The 17,775-nt window shown below is 33.2% G+C and overlaps 1 protein-coding gene and 1 long non-coding RNA gene across 4 annotated transcripts in view; one reads left to right on the forward strand and one right to left on the reverse strand.

Moving 5' to 3' along the window:
- The window catches only part of gli1 (GLI family zinc finger 1), an 86,130-nt gene extending 83,731 nt beyond the window's left edge, over positions 1-2,399 (reverse strand). The window contains 1 exon segment of the mRNA NM_178296.4: positions 2,036-2,399. The gene's annotated coding sequence lies outside the window, so the exon portion shown is untranslated.
- A 2,825-nt stretch (positions 2,400-5,224) lies between these two features.
- The window catches only part of LOC137495897 (uncharacterized), a 64,880-nt gene continuing 52,329 nt past the window's right edge, over positions 5,225-17,775 (forward strand). For all 3 annotated transcript variants that reach the window (XR_015494385.1, XR_015494387.1, XR_015494386.1), the window contains exons 1-2: positions 5,225-5,491; positions 15,351-15,528. This is a non-coding gene — a long non-coding RNA (uncharacterized LOC137495897). The remainder of the gene's footprint in view (positions 5,492-15,350; positions 15,529-17,775) is intronic.

Genomic DNA, 17,775 nt, shown 5'->3' on the forward strand with positions numbered 1-17,775 from the left:
GGCTTCAGGTCAGACACACACACATTTGGAAAAGATATTCGGCACTTCAAGCATTTCCCGTTACACGAAACAGCTGCTGAGAAACGGCCTGTGAAGAGCAGACTGACCTGCACAATAATCACCAACTATCAACGCAACAAAATACCACAACAACATATAAACACACCCATTATCAAAATTACCGTTTGTATCCACTTCTTAGTTAATATAGACAGTAATCTAGTAGTGTATTTTAACAAAATAGCTTTATTAAAGATATATTCATTAAAAAAAAGAGAGTTTAGTCAACAAACATCTTGAGGAATCAAATATAATACAAATAAAAATAAATATAATTGTAAAAATAAAACTAAAATGTATATTTTTATGCTTATCTTGATTTTTTCATGCTTATTAAAAAAACATTTCATTTGATTTCCAGTCATATTAATTTTATATAAATGTTTGCACTGTGATCCTCACTGTTTTTTTTAGATTAGTTCATCAGATTTGTCTTTTCTACTGATTAATCTAATGTATCTGCCCAGATATATTACTGTAAATTAAAATACTGTAAAGAAGATTTGTGAGGGCTCAACTCATCTGATCAGCACTGTATATAAACAAATCCAGATATGCATAATACACACATTTAAGCATGCAAACGAATATTTCCCAGTGCAGATTTTAGACTGTGTGTGTGTGTGTGTGTGTGTGTGTGTCTGCGGTGTATGAGCGCGAGACCACCAACACACACAGCAGAGCCCCGAGAGACCACCGACACACACACAGACACACACTCTCCCATAAACACCAATGCAACTGACTTTAAAACGGCACTCCAACTAATGCTTGGTTGTCGTAACAATCCAGCGTCGTGTAAAGTATGAACGAATACAACATTGGGTTATTTTTGTCAGTTTTATTCAAAGTATTTAACTCAACAGATGTTTGTATTTGACCCAACATTGGGCTACGACAACCAAGCATGTTTTTAAGAGTGAATTTGTACAGACACACACACAGTGATTGACGTTTGCGCTGGCAATTTAAACAATACTAGAAAATAAGCTGGGTTAATAATGGGTTAAACTTAATTCGCACTGAATTTAAATGTCACTTTGTAACCAAGCGGATCCGTTCGTCTATATTAGATTAAAACAACCCAGCAAGCTTTATTAAACACTCTTGTTCTCAGCATTTACTCAAGAGACCCTCAGAGCCGAGTGTGTAATAGACACACATGTTTGGATTGTTAATCAATACGCAAACATTCCACTCGATTAACACTCCAGCACTGAAGATCCCATTCACACCAAACAGCTGATAAAACACACATTCTGCGCATTAAACGTGAGCTACGCACACTTTTAACCCAACGTTGGGTCAAGCACGCACCATTGAGTTCGTTTTTAAATTAAACACAGCTACAATACACTTTTCAAACCAATGTTTTGTTCATATTGACCCAACCATTGGGATAAAACAACCCAGCACTCTTAAGAATGCAAAGTGATCTTGTAAATGAGATTAAACTGGGATTTTAGAGAGAATATTTTAAAGTATTTATATTACTATTTAGACACAGGGTGGCTTTAATTAAACGTTGGGTCAAATGTGAACAAACCAAACTTTTGGGTTTAAAAGTTTAAGACATACTTTAGTTTTTTTAATTAACCCAACATTTGGGTTTGTGCATAAAGTTAAAGAAATCAGCATGTTAAATCCACCCAAAGTGTTATCAAGAAATGAATGAAGGGAATATTTTGTCGTTTTTTAGATTACAACTCTATTTCTTTAACTCAACATTGGGTCAAATATTCACGAAACCCAATTTTATTAATTTATTTTTAAGTTTTACACGTTTTCCACCCCACATTTTTAGCGTATTTTAGATTAATTCACAGACTCTGAGTTGTTTCAACTCAACGTCGGGTCAAATATGGACAAACACGCATTTATTTTACAGTTTACACTTGTTTAGACTTTTCAACCATGCGTTTTATTGTTAGAATTCACTTTCTAGCAAATATAAAATTAAATCCCATCGCATTACCTTTGCAGACCCGCTCCAGTCTTCATCAGTGTGTGTGTGGCCTTACGGTGATCCCAAAAAACTCCACTTTTTTCCCTGGAAAACTTGCGGAGCTGAAAGCCGAGAGCGTCCCGATGGGGGTTCGAGAATTTCCAATAAAGCCCCTCTTTCTCCTCACACACACACACACAGTCACACACACGCTCACACAGATGTTGTTAGAGGCGCTAAATGTGTGAATGAATCTTCTCCGCTGAATATTTCTCAGATGAAGACAAACTCCGCTGAAGTTTGGTGTAAAGTTGTGTTTTAGGGGAGAGTTTCCATATTGAGCTGCAGCGCGAGAATGCGAGTCCTCCTCCTCCTCCTTGCAGACTCCTGGACCACCCCGAAACAGGAAGTTCACTTTTTGTTTTTCTTGAAGGGGAAGAAAAAAAAGAGAGAGAAAGCCCTGCTGGACAGCGTCATTCCTGCAGCATCTCTGACTCTAAAACTTTCATTATGATGAAGAGAATGATGATGATACTAATAATTATACTAATAAATAATAATAATAATAATTTAATTGAAATTGTATTAATAAAAACAAATAATGATAACTGAATTAAAATAATAATAATGATAATAATAACAAAATAATAATAATAATTGGCCTAGATTTGAAGTTGCAAATTAAATTAATAGAAAAAATAAATAAATAATAATAAAAATAATAATAATATTAATAATAAGAAAAATTATTATAATAATAAGAAATATTAATAATTATTATTATTGCAATTGAACTGATAATAACAACAACAGCAACAGCAATGATAATTAATAATAATAATAATAATAATAATATTAATAATATCAATAATAATAATAATAATAATAATAATAATAATAGCAATCGAATAATTTATAATAATAATAATAATAATAATAATCATAATAATAATAATAATAATAATAATAATAATAATAATAATAATAATAATAATAATAATTGAAATCAAAATAATCCAAAAAATAATTTAAATTGAATAAATAAATATTAAAAATGCAGGGTTGTTTTAACTATAAAATTTAGCCACACATGCACAAAACTAAACGTTAGCTTTTGCATATTTGATCCACCCAGTATTTTTTAGGATGGTAATAATAAGGATGAATGTACTCGCAAAAATTTTTTTACAGAAATTTATAAAATAGTCATTTATAGTAGACACTACAGTGTGTTTGAACCAAACAAATGAACCAACAACACACTGTAGTTACCTACCCTGAGTTTACTGTAGGGTGTGTAGTACTCTACTATACGGAGAGATTTGTTTGAAAAGGCCAAATTAATCCATGTTTTGGCTGAATTTTTGTTGCATTTACATTGTTTTGACCAGCAGGTGTCACTAGCATGTTATGTTCTGAACATTTTGAAATTCTTCTTTAAATAGCTTAATTTTCCCACCGCTACCTTAAACCACCAGTAGGTGGCGACAAGTGCATTTATTAATTTATGCATTTGTACATTTACTAAAAAAATACGTTCATAACAGCTGATACATTAAAAAGTAATGCAATGAATAATCCTAAATTACATACTTTTTAAGTAGGAATAATATTTATATTTGCCTTCACAGCAATTGGAAAAGTTGTGAACAAATATTTTTGTATATGCATATAGTCGGGATAAACTTAAATCTATGTGAACAGGAGTTTTTTATTTCAATATTTTAATGTTAGTCCATTTAAAAAAGAATATTGAGCAGGGGGCGGGGCTTTCTTTGTGCTTAACTAATGGTAAGAGGGGCGTGGCTTAGAGTATTGTGGCTGAAGTGTCAAACTGACATCATCAGAGTAAAAGCCAATCCAAACGCAGAAAAGGTTTCTGATGAAGATTACCAAAACGAACAGAATTAATTTTTCACCTAAAGAATAAAAATATGTGCTAGCAAATTAAACATTGTAAATTGATTTTAGCTTGCACAGATTAATTGTTTACCTAGAATAATATGCACTTGCAATATTAAGTATATTGAATATTGAAAATTTTATTTTTAATGTTATTAAATAAACATTGGAAATAATTAATTTCACACAGACTTTAAATTGGTAATACCTTTTAGTGTGAGTAGAACTTGGGAAAATAACATGTGGGTTTGGGACCCTCAAATTAATTTTGACAGCAGTATGATCAGGTTGTATCAAAACATCTGAGTGATCATTCATTCATTCATTCATTCATTCATTCATTCATTCATTTTCTTTTCAGCTTAGTCTCTTTATTAATCTGGGGTCGCCACAGTGGAATGAACCGCCAACTTATCCAGCATGCTTTTTACATAGCGGATTCCCTTCCAGCTGCAACCCATCTCTGGGAAACATCCACACACACACTCATTTACACTCATACACTACAGACAATTTAGCCTACCCAATTCACCTGTACCGCATCCGGAGAAGACCCATGCGAACGCAGACATAGAAATGCCAACTGACCCAGCCGAGGCTTGAACTAGTGAGTTTCTTACTGTGAGGCGACAGCACTACCTACTGCGCCACTGCGTCGCCTAATCCGGGTGATCAATAAAACAAAATTTGTCTCATAATACAGTCCTTGTCTAATGCATGTATGCCTCTTTCCCTCATTTCCGTCTCTCTCCAGCAGTAGTTCGACCCCTTACTAGTCTGCATTCAGTGCTGCTGAATGAGCACTAGATGGTCTGCAGGGTTTGTTGTCGACTGATAAGGGCTGAAAGCACAGACTGAGCTCAGTGTGTCCGGTTACAGGTGTTTTGCTGTAATCCACTAACAAAGGCTGACCTGAAGCAAGGCTATCGGCATTTAGCCAAAGTTTTAAGTTAACTAACATTAAGCTCCACACAAACCAAAAACAACATGCTTCTCCTGCTGTTTGTCTGAGGATAGTATTGCAAATGATCATCTAGAAGTGCAAGTGATGAAGTCCAAAACATGGCTAAGCAAAGATGTAGAGCATGTAGGCTAAATGTATAAAAACCAACCAAGAAAAGGTATTATATCTTGCATTAATATCATTTGTGCAAGTGGAATTTAATTTCTAAGTAGGCTTACATTCATCTATATAGTTTTAGTAGATTATTTTTATGGTTGTAAATACAAATTTTACTCTAATTTCACTATAGTATCTGAACACTGTTATTAATAACTATCCGCCTTGTAGTTTTGGAGGGAGAGAGAGTACAGCGCATGCGTGTGTTTAAAATCTACCGTTAAACCGCCGTTTTAAATATTATCGTAAGTCGCATTGATTTACTCACTCGCGACGACACTTAATCGTATTAGTTGGTACTTTAGCGTCGGATCGAAACGCTATCGAGATTGAGAGTCAAACATTATTATACTTTATAGCGTTCTTGTGGTTTTATTAGTGCTGTCATGAAAATTACGTTATTTCCATGAACAGTCACGTGACATTCTCAGGAGCTCAAGTAAACAAAGAAGGCAGCAATAAAGGTTTGTGATGTTTAGTGATAAAATACTTAATTCTTTGAACCCACTGAGGGAAATCCATCCGTAAATAGCTTCCTCACAATGTATGTGTTGACTTAAGACGTCTGAATGTCATTATAAAATGACATCTTTTTTCTAAAAGCCTACAACAGATTCTGAAGTAATGTTGAAGAGTTTGATCACAGTAAGTAAATTACAGTTTTGCTTATTTTATTTTATAGAGAAGATGCAGTGTGGTGTATTAGGTGTGTGATTAAGTAAAATGAAGTATTTATATTTTCTTTGAGATTAAATTTTTTAAATCTAGTTCTGTTTTAAATACAATTTTGCTTATTGTTATTTTAAATGTTTGCAACATGGTGTGTTTATAAAGTTTTAAATGTTATTAATGTACTGTATTTATTTATTGATTTGCTATATTTATTTATTTTAATCTAGTTCTATTGTTGTTTTTGTTGTTTTTATCTGTTTATGTGATGTGTTTTTGCAACTTGACACAACCTATTACCTCAAAAACAATTGGTTAAAAGACAAGGCGTCCCATTTTGGTCAATACATCCAATTAAATTTACAGAATTTTTTTTATGCTCATAAAACACATTAAATGCAAGTAAAATGTCAGTAGACCATTTCAATGTGGTCATGTCATTGGCTCATGAACATTTCCTACTTTTTATCAAACTAATTCAAAACTGTAACCAGAGCAAATTCCATCATAACTTAATGTTAAAACAGCCATCATAACATTATTCATCAATATGTGACTCTTTTTGGATTCTCGGAGGCTATAGAAATTTAAAATGTAAAACAAGACATACATTGGGTCCATTGTTTTTGTTTAAATCCCTCAAAATGGTCTATATTACCGTTTCAAATAATTCTGTAAAAACAAAAATGTTGACAATTTTCATTACCATTCAGCATATAGCAGATATATTTGTCAAAAACTGAAGGAAACAAACTCTATTTCGGAGCTGTACTGTTTAATATCAAAACATAAGTGAGCATACTAAATGTGATTCCGATTGAAATAATGAAAATCTTCTTGTTGTCAAATTTAAAGCACAAATACTTTCGCTAAAAATTAATTAGCATTAGGGCTGTTATATATCGTTTTAGCATCCATATCGCAATGCACGAATATGCAATTGTCACATCGTAGAATCTGCAATGTTATTAACCAGGAAACAAAGTTTAACCCTTCTATAGTGAATAAACACATTTTAAGGCATGCGACTATACAATTTAAACCATTTAGACACAAGAAATGATAAAATATGTAGCTTCAACAAAGATTAATTCTATTTTTTATTACAATGAAGAATAAACAGTGTTATTTTACATTTGACTGCACTGTTTGATTACATTGTTAAATTATTTTTGCACCAATAATGTTAGAATATCCAGAAAACCGTAAATCACTGTCTATTTCATGTGCATCTTCTATTGTATTCATTTATGCATGTAATTTGTTCATTACACTGAAATATTCTTGCTGGATATTTTGGCTGATTGTTTGAAATGAACTTTCTTGAGTTTTCAAGAATTTAGTTTATTTATTTTAACAACTTCATTGTGTTATGTTCAGTCCACTCAAATTTGTTGAACCAGTTAAGTTAACCTAATCAATTTGTGTTGGGACAACATGGAGGAATTATGTGAAACTCAGCATTTTTGTACTTTGTATAATAATTTAAAAACATTACATTAATAAATGCATTATGCAAAATGATCACAATGTAAAATTATGAATCCTTTTCAAATATTGATAAATCATTATACACTCTTATTAGAAAAAATGGTACCATGTTGTACCAAAGAAGGTGCAAACCCTTGTCACTGGGGCAGTACCTTTTTATAGAGCAGAATTGTACTTTAAGACAAAGAAACGTATACCAAAGAAATGTACACCATTGCAGTTTGTATCTTTAAGGACATGATCTGTACCATGAGAAACCAAATACATTTAGTTTTTAAAACCTGCAGATACATTATTGTTCCTTCATCAAAGGTACAAATCTGATCCATTAAGATACGACTAGAGTGACAAGACCCTTTTGTACCTTCACAGTGTCAAATGTGTTTCTTCAAGAACTGTTCAAAGGCATTTTATATAAGTCAATTTATTTAAATATAAAACATCAAATGCATTTTAAACTGTTTTTAAAATAGGTTTCTTTTTGTTTAAATGCAGCTTTTCCATTTACAATAAAGAATAAAAATACTTTAACATCAATCAAAAGATGTTTTAGCTAAATATTTCACAACACTTTTCACTACAATGTTACAGAAACACGTTCTCGCATCTACAATAAAACACTTTTTTCCCTCCAATTTTCACACATTACCTTTGTAAACACTTAATAGTTAATTTAATTTACTTCATTTTAAAATAGAAATATAATTATTCAAAAGTATTGTACTGAAATATGCTCAATGTCTGATCAGTTTTACAAAATGTCTGCATCAACATTTTTGCCAGCTCATGTGTGTAGTGGAAACGCCAAAAAGTGCAGATATCAATAATGTAACTGTATTTATCAGAAAAATAAACAAATGTTTATTAAAAATGTGTTAAATGTTTAGTCTAAAAAACCTATAGTTTTGTTTTAGTTGTTTTGTATTATAGAAGTTAATAATGAATGTTTATGAGTTTTTATTAGCAGTTATTAGCTAACAGTTAAGCATATGCTTTTAAATGATCATTCTTGTTTTAATAGGGAAATTATTCAAAAATTGCTTTGACTTTCCAGTAATATTTATTTTCATAGATATTGTAATGAAGAGCTCTCCAACACTTATGTATGTTTTTTTATGAGAACAATTGTATACTTTCATTTCAATCGTACCATAAAAGCTACAAAACTGTATCGTATTTCTGCAGAGAATTTTGGTAAAAATCTGCAGATTTCTGCTAATTATTTTGGGAGTATCATAACTGAAACCTTAATATATGAAATAAAAAGTAATCTCTTTTTAACTTTTATTTAATGTTTAAAATGTAAATCCAATTAGATTCACTTCATTTGGTAAACAAAGCAAGTCTCATGTAATGTCTACTAAGACAGAAAATATTACTTTAAAAAATGCATTGTACATAAATCAGATGAACATTTTCATATTAGTCAGTAATATCACTATAATTAATTTAAAAACTGAATAAATATAGATTTACACACATTCACTCAAGTAAATAAACAGAAATAATAATGGGCTAAAAATCTGCAGAATTCTGGACCTACATATAACAAAGGTACAAAACTGCTCCTTAAGTAACATTATTTGTACCACCCTATACCTTTTTTTTTCGAAGAGTGTATGAAATTACATTTATATCGCAATATATATTGCAGAAAAGCAAAAATATTGCAACGCCTTTTTTTTTTCAATATTGCACCGCCCTAAGCAGTGTTGTAGTCAAACGATCATCCTTCAAAGAAGTCTTTTAATGTCACCAGATCTTTTTCAACTATGCCAGACAGGATTTTTGTCTTCAGAAAAATCTTAGTAAAACCGGATGATAGTCATTATTTTTAGTTATAAAAAATGTACTAAACATTTTGTAATTTTTGAGAAAAACCAACAACTTTTAATTTTCTATTAAATTGACTTTTAATGCTTTAAAATAAAAACCATTTTAATCTTTGACTCCTGTATACTAAAATATCTACATTTTGTTTTTTCACAATAATATTAATGTGTGCAATAGAATTACAGTGTAAAAGTGTTGTGTAATAAGAGTCTGCTCATCAGCTTATCTTTCATTGAGAAGCAGAAATGACTCTCTCATGTGAACCTTGTGAATGAGAGTTGATCACACACACACACACACACACACACACACACACACACACACAGATGCTGTCGCCATATGCACTGGGACTTTAAGAATGCCAGGTTAAGCTCTCTATCTCTCTCTCAATCACACACAAACAGATACTCATACACACACACTCACACACACACACACAGTCAGATGGACTGATAGCGTTTCTGTGAATGACAGTTGTTCTGTTCTCTATGCTCAGATAGTTGAGATGGTGGGCAGATTGAAAAGTTGTCTCACATGCTGTGAACCTGTGTGTGTGCAAGTGTGCAAGCAAGACAAAGATAGAGTGCCAGTGTGTCTGTGTGTAATGCATGTAAGAGAAAGAAATCTGTGTGATATTGTGTGTGTGTGTGTGTGTGTGTGTGTGTTTGTGTGTATGAGTATCTGTTTGTGTGTGTGCGTATGAGTATCTGTTTGTGTGTGTGTGTGTGTATGTGTGTGCATGCATGACTGTTTGTTTGTGTGTGTGTAATGTATGCAAGAGAGAGAAAATGTGTGTGATTATATATATTTGTGTGTGTGTGTGCATGAGAGTGTGTGTGTGTGTGTGTGCGCGCAAGGAAAAGAGTGAGTGCAAGTGTGTGTGTGTGTGCAAGAGAGAGAGTGCTTGTGTGCGTGTGCAAGAAAAAAAGTGCAAGTGTGTGTGATTGTGTTTGTGTATGTGCGTGTGTGTGTATGCAAGAGAGAAAGTGTGAACGTGTGTATGTCTGATTATATATGTGTTTGTGTTTGTGTGTGTATGCATGTGTGTGTAATGTGTGCAAGAGAGAGAGTGCCATTAAGTGTGTATTTGTGTGTGTGTGTGTGTGTGTGTGTGTGCGCATGTGTGCATGAGTATCTGTTTGTTTGTGTGTGTGTGTGTGTGTGTGTGGGCATGAGTATTTGTGTGTGTGTGTGTGTGTGTGTAATGTATGCACGAGAGAGAAAATGTGTGTAAATATATATATATATGTGCGTGTGTGTGTGTGTGTGCATGAGAGAGAAAGAGATGGAGAGAGAAATAGAGAGTGTGTGCGTGTGTGTGGCCGCGTGTGTGTGTGTGTGTGTGTGCGTGCGTGCAAGAGAAGGAGTGAGTGCAAGTGTGTGTGTGCAAGAGAGAAAGTGCTAGTGTGTGTGTGCAAGAGAGAAAGTGCAAGTATGTGTGATTGTGTTTGTGAATGTGTGTGTGTGTATGCAAGAGAGAAAGTGTGAATGTATGTATGTCTGATTATATATGTTTTTTTGTGCATATTGTGTTTGATATTGTGTTAATATTGTGTGTATGCATGTGTTTGTAATGTGTGCAAGAGAGAGAGTGCAAGTGAGTGTGTGTGATTGTGTTTGTGCATGTGTGTGTGGTGTATGTGCTCAAGTGAGAGTGTGAGTGTATGTCTGATTATATGCGTGTGTGTATAATGGCGTGCAAAAGCAGGCCTGTAGCCAGGGGGGTTTGGGTGGTTCGAAAGACCCTCCCTTCAATGACAAAGGTCCAGAATTTGTCCAGTACATGAGCTCATTTGTCCTCTTTTGACTGCTCTGCCATCATAAATAATGAAATTAATACTTTGGAAAAGGTTTTAAGACCAGGGAAAATGCTATATTAAAATGAATTTGAAAACTAATTTGGGTATTTTTGTTATCCATTAATTTTCTATCAAGTCAAATGTACTTTTTAATAAGAAATGCTAGAAAAATTGTGAAGCTCTTTTATTATTATATTTAAATTTTTTATCATTCAAATAGCCAAATTCTGACTGCGGACAGTTGAACGTTCTGGCTAGTTTGTAGGCTACGGGCTACAATAGGCTACAGTTTTTAATTAAAAACTTCAACAGATTCCTATTTTTTCTAATGATTTATGATCTAACAAATTTGTATTTTGAAAATAAGTGTTTATTCATTTTTATTTATTCTAAATCAGGGGTGTCAAACTCAATTCCTGGATGGCCAAAGCCCTGCACAGTTTAGTTCCAACCCTGCTCCAACACACTTACCTGTAGGTTTCAAACAAGCCTGAAGGACTCAATTAGTTTGATCAGGTGTGTTTAATTAGGGTTGGAACTAAACTGTGCAGAGCTGCGGCCCTCCAGGAACTGAGTTTGACACCTGTGTTCTAAATCTTTAGGAAATATTTTGGTACATTAAATGTGTCATTATGATGATGATCTTACAGGCTAATCCAGCTAAAATAGTGCTTAAAATGTCACTAAAACACAGTATTTAAACTCATACATTGTAAATGTGGTGAATAACTGCAAAAAAGTCCACATTTTGAGAAAAAGAACCACCCCAGGCTGGATACGGGCTTGATAAGTGTGTGTTTAATATCCTAACAACTATTAATAAGCATTAAATGATGAGTCTATTGAGCTAAAAGTCAGAGTTAACTCTTTATTATAGTATGAAATGTATCTAAAATAAACTGTGTGTACAGTTTTACTTCTACAACAAACACAACATTGTGTTGCCAGAGAGAATGAGTGTGTGTCAGAGCCATATAGTGTCTAAAAAAGAGTGTTAAGAAGCTTTTCCCAGCATGCACCTGTTCACTAGTTAATTTGGTGCAGTCTAAATCAGGTAAAGGTGAGACTGGAGCGTGTGTGTGTGTGTGTGTGTGTGTGTGTGTGTGTGTGTGTGTGTGTGTGTGTGTGTGTGTGTGTGTGTGTGTGTGTGTGTGTGTGTGTGTGTGTGTGTGTGTGTGGAATGAAAGAGCTCAGCCTCGCCTCACAAATAAAAGTTACAGGTGTCCATTCACATAAAGCTCCTCAAGCTCATTGAGAGATTTACAACTCTTGCTGGATTAGCGTGATTCAGGCACGTGTTCAGCAGACTAAAGTGAAAAGCAGAAGCTGTGCATCACTTTCTGAAGCAGCACAGGGGGTCAAATACTCAAGAGATCATGCTAAAAATACTGAGACACATGATGACAAATATAAATAAATACATAAATAAAAAGACAAGCAAATATACAATCATAACAATAAATGTGGAGCTCATGCAATAAAGGCTGGAACATTGAGATGCATGATAGTAAATGCATGGGGAGAGGCTGGTTATCTTACATTTAAATCTGCATGCATATATTAGTGCAAGCCTTTATTTTATGTGCATGCATCATAAAAAGTGCTTATTTTGGGTCACCAGTGTAGAAATACTAGGACAAATGATGCATGTGTATATGCATGGATTGGCTGATTATTCTACATTTAAATCTGGATTCATATATTAGAGCAAGTCTTTAATTTAATTGCATGCATATAATAAAACGTGTATATTTTAGGTCACCACTTCATTCTTTTTTGCAGTAGTAAAAACATAGCAGTAGTTTTGAATACATAAAAATATACAAATAACCAAACATGCGATCAAAGCAATTATATGAATAAATGAGTTTATGCAATAAATACTGAAACACTGGGACATTTAATAGTGTCAATGCATGAGGAGATGCTGTTATTTCACATTTAAATGTGCATGCATTTATATTCAAAAACTTTTTGTTAAGAGCCAAAAATCAAACTTGATTGAGGCTAGTGGTATAGTAATTATTTTATGGTGGTATTGTATATTGTAGTATATTGAGGCTAGTAAATATAGTTCCCATGGATAATTTCCTAATTTATTTAATAATATTTAAAAATAACTAGAAAACATTGCTTTATATTAGCTAATTATACTTTAAATGAACTTTTTTACATCATATAATGAATGTAAACAAAGTACAGTAAACAAAAACATTTGGTTTAAATTTATAACAGAGTGGAGTTACACTATAGTTTTTGCCTTGATTTGCTCACCAATGTCTTATTTAATTTCAGTCAGCAATAAAACAAACAAATAAAAGACTACGTCAAATTACAAATGATGATCACTTTTAAAGGTATTCACTCCAACCCTCTCCATCATTCTCACTCTCTTCTCAGATGGGACGGTGTGCCAAATCAAAGGTTACAATGGGCTAACTTTGGCCCGCGGGTCCTACTTTGGGCATCTCTGTATTAGAGCAAGTCTTTATTTTATATGCATGCATATATAAAAGTGCATCTTTTGGGGCAACAATGTTGGAATACTGAGACAAGTGATAGTGTAAATGCATGAAGAGATGCTGATTAATTTGCGTTTAAATGTGCATGCAAGTGCAAGTCTTTATTTTAAGTGCATGCATATATTAAAAAGTGCATATTTTAGGTCACTAGTGTGGGAATACTGGGACAAATGATAGTGTAAATGCATGAGGAGATGCTGGTTATTTTACATTTAGATCTGCACGCATATATTATAGCAAGTCTTTATTTTATGTGAATGCATATCCTAAAAAGTGCTTATTTTAAATCACCATTTATCACGTTTTTGCAGTATAGTAAAACATTTCACACAAATCGGAAAATGAACAAATAAATAACCAAACAAGCGAATAAGCAATCATATGAATAAACAAGGAGTTCATGCAATATATGCTGAAACATTTTGAGAGACATTATAGTGTAATTGCTGGGGGAGATACTGGTTATTTCACATTAAAATGTGCATGCGTTATATTAGAGAAAGTCTTTGTTTTATTTGCATGCATATAATAAAAAGTTCATATTTTAGGTCACCAATGCTGGAATACTGAGACAAATGATAGTGGACATGCATAAGGAGATGCTCATTAATATACATTTAATTGTGCATGCTAGGTTAGAGCAAGTCTTTATTTTTTTGTGAATGCAAATAATAAAAAGTGCATATTATTCCAATCCTGGAACAATTCAGGTTATTTTGCATTTAAATGTGCATGCATATATTCGAGAAAACCTTTATTTTTAAGTGCATGCATATCATAAAAAGTGCATATTTTTGGTCACCACTTCATGTTTTATTTGCTGTAATAAAAACATAGCAGTACGATCAGACCGTCTATACCAGATGTCGGATTGGACATTCTAGGTTGACACATTTATATTTATTGAATAACGAAAAATCAACTAAATGGAATTACTGCCAGTCTGATCTTACCATAAAACATATTTTGTTGGAATGTAGAAGTTTAAATTCCATTATACAACATTTTTATAAGGAGAGTACTTTGATGGACATTTTTAAAAAGATACCACCAGGAAGAGTTTTACATTTTTTATCTAAAATTGAATTGAAAAATAATATTTAACTTTGAATAAATGTTTGTGTGAATCTATTTATGTTTTATATATTTACCCAAGTAACTTTTTTTGTGTAATACGAATTTGTTTTTATCATGTAATATTTTATGTGTATCCATTTGGCCATGGAATAGCCATAAGTTGCTGATGTGGCAATAAATAAATAATGAATAAAAACATAGCAGTACAAATATATACACATTGCAGTAGTTTTGTATACACATATATTCATTTTTTTTTGTTAGCAGTATTTGTATTTATACATTTTCAAACGTATGCAGTATATTGAAGTCGGAATTGTCAGCTCTCCTGAATTATTAGCCCCCCTGTACCTCTTTCTTCCATTTTCAACACATAACTAAACATAATAAATGTAATAATTAATTTCTAATTCATTAGATTGATTTATTTTATCTTTGCCATAATGGGAGCTCATACTATTTCAAGATACTAGTATTAAAGTGACATGTAAAGGCTGAACTAGGGTAATTAGGGTAAAGTTAGGGTAATTAGGCAAGTCATTGTATAACAGTGGTTTGTTCTGGAGACAATACAAAACTTATATTGCTTAAGGGGGCTAATAATATTGACCTTAAAATTGTTTAAATCAATTAAAAACTGCTTTTATACTTGCCGAAATAAAACAAATAAGACTTTCTGCAGAAGAAAAATATTGTAGAAAATACTGTGAAAAATTCCTGAATCTGTTCAACATCATTTGGGAAATATTTTAAAAAGTAATAAAACGTCACAGGAGGGCGAATCATTTTGACTTCAGCTATGTGTGTTTCTGCACGCTCACTAGTGAGTGTGCACTACATCTGTTGCTCAGGCTTTCGACATCTGTCCAGCTTTCCCTCACTCCACCAAATCCATCTATCCAGTCTTTACAGGATTTGTTTTTCCACTGCAGATGGTCCAGTGCACATGTTTCTCTCCCATTGGCTGCGGTGGAGTCTGCTACCGGCGCAACACACACACAGACCCGCATAAAAGGACGCTTTCACCCCTCCGGTGCTCCCCGTCTGCCCACACACACACATGCACCCACATGGCTGCGGGGACACACACACACTGCTGCAGAGATGCAGGTGAGTTTGCACATGCTTATATCATTCATGTTTTAAATGCATTTCTGCAGAATGCATCTGCTTACACTCTCTAATTAATGCTCGTTAGTGTTTGAAATAATATGTGTTTGCTAGAACATTTGAAGAAGATTTTTTGTCTCCAATGCATTAAAGTAATCAGACTTCAATGCACAACATTATTTAGATTATCTAGGCATTTCTTATGTTGCAGGTTTATTGATATAATGACATGCATGTATCATGTTCCTACTAAAAAAAATGGTTTTGCATAGCAAATTAACGGGGATATTTTTATAGTTAATACATTTTGAGGCACATGATAATGTAAATGCATGAAGAGATACTGGTTATTTTACATTTAAGTCTGCATGCATACATTAGAGCAAGTCTTTATTTTATGTGCATGCATATCATAAAAAGTCCATATTTTACATCACCAATTCTGAAAAATTTTAGGTTATTTTACATTTAAATCTGCATGCATATATTAGATCAAGTCTTTATTTTATGTGCATGCATGTCATAAAAATGTGCATTTATTTTAGGTCACCAGTGCTAAAAAACTGGGACAAATGAAAGAGTAAATGCATGGTGAGATGCTGGTTATTTTATATTTAAAGCTGGATTTATGTTAGAGCAAGCCTTTATTTTATTTTCATGCATATAATAAAAGTGTATATTTTAGGTCACCACTTCCACACTTTTTTTTTTTTGCTGTACATTAAACGCATAGCAGTAGTATTAACATATACAAACTGGAAAAATGAACAAATGAATAAACAAACGAGCGAATAGGCAATCATATGAATAAACAAGGAGTTCATGCAGTAAATGCTGGAACACTGAGACACTTGATGGTGTACATGCATGATGAGATGCTGGTTATTTTATATTTAAATCTGCATGCATATATTAGAGCAAGTCTTTATTTTATGTGCATGCATATCATAAAAAGAGCTTATATCAGATCACTAATGCTAAAACACTTGGACAAATGATAGAGTAAATGTGTGAAGATATGCTGGTTATTTTATATTTAAATCTACATGCATATATTGCTAAAAAAAATGGTTTTGCATTGCAAATTAAGGGGGATATATTTATAGTTAATACATTTTTTGCAACTTAATGGGGTATATGCACATGGACTTTTAATTTTCAGCCAGCCAGCCCGATGGCTTCTGGTCATTCCATTACAAAATCACCACATTTAAGATCTGTTTTCTTCAAAAGTAAGTGACCATCACTGCCTATGATAGATATTTAATGTAAAGTGCTCTATTTTGACGGTCAGTGCACAAAGCGCAGGGCGGAAAGGCATTCAGGACGTGTAAGAATCCACTTTTGCTAATATAAGGATGGAAAAATCCGCTTTGCGTCGTTGCGCATGGTCTAAAAAGGGTTGAGCTTATTTTCTTAATGAGTTATAGGTGTGTTTTGAGAATAAACCAATCAGAGTCTCATCTCCCATTCCCTTTAAGAGTCAGTTGAGTTGTGCCATGGTGCATTTGCTATTTACATGATGACTTTGTAAGTTGAAAAACTGAGCGTTTCACTAGCAAAAAACGGTTGAAAAACAACTTCTGACACCAACTTAGCTTTCCTATCTGATCTCCCATCCAGTTACCAGGCACAGCCCTGCTTAGCTTCAGTGGGTGACCATGTACGATTTGCAAAGAGCTAGCTGCCGGTAAGCAGGGTATGTCCATATTTGACCAAGTGCTCGGTTTATAACAGAGTGCACATATTTGAAGGTGTAAAAATGTGTTCTTCTCTAAATCATAGAGATTCATTAGTCTTATTTTGCTCACAAAAAATACTTAAACTGATTAAAATTAAATTGTCTTATACTTCTATTGCTTTAATGAAGCAAAAGTTTTGTGTTTTTCACCTTTGATGGAGATGTTTTTGTATATACTGTAAATATAATACATTTTAGTGATAAATTATAAAATAAAAAATATAATAGTTTTAATCTATGAACTGGTTTAAAAATATATGATAACGAAATATGCATTTCCAGTGCAACTCCAGTGATTGATTTGATTTGTTGGTAATGAATGTTGGTGACACGGTGACACAGTGGTTAGCACCATCAACTCACAGCAAGAAGGTCGCTGGTTCAAGTCCGGGCTGGGTCAGTTGGCATTTCTGTGTGGAGTTTGCATGTGTCCCTGTGTTTTGTCCGGGTGCTCCACTGTCCAAAGACATGCGCTATAGGAAAATTGATCAACTAAATTGTCCCTA

This window comes from Danio rerio, chromosome 6 (genome assembly GCF_052040795.2).
Source record: "Danio rerio strain M-AB ecotype USA chromosome 6, GRCz13ab, whole genome shotgun sequence".
NCBI classification, from domain to species: domain Eukaryota; kingdom Metazoa; phylum Chordata; class Actinopteri; order Cypriniformes; family Danionidae; genus Danio; species Danio rerio.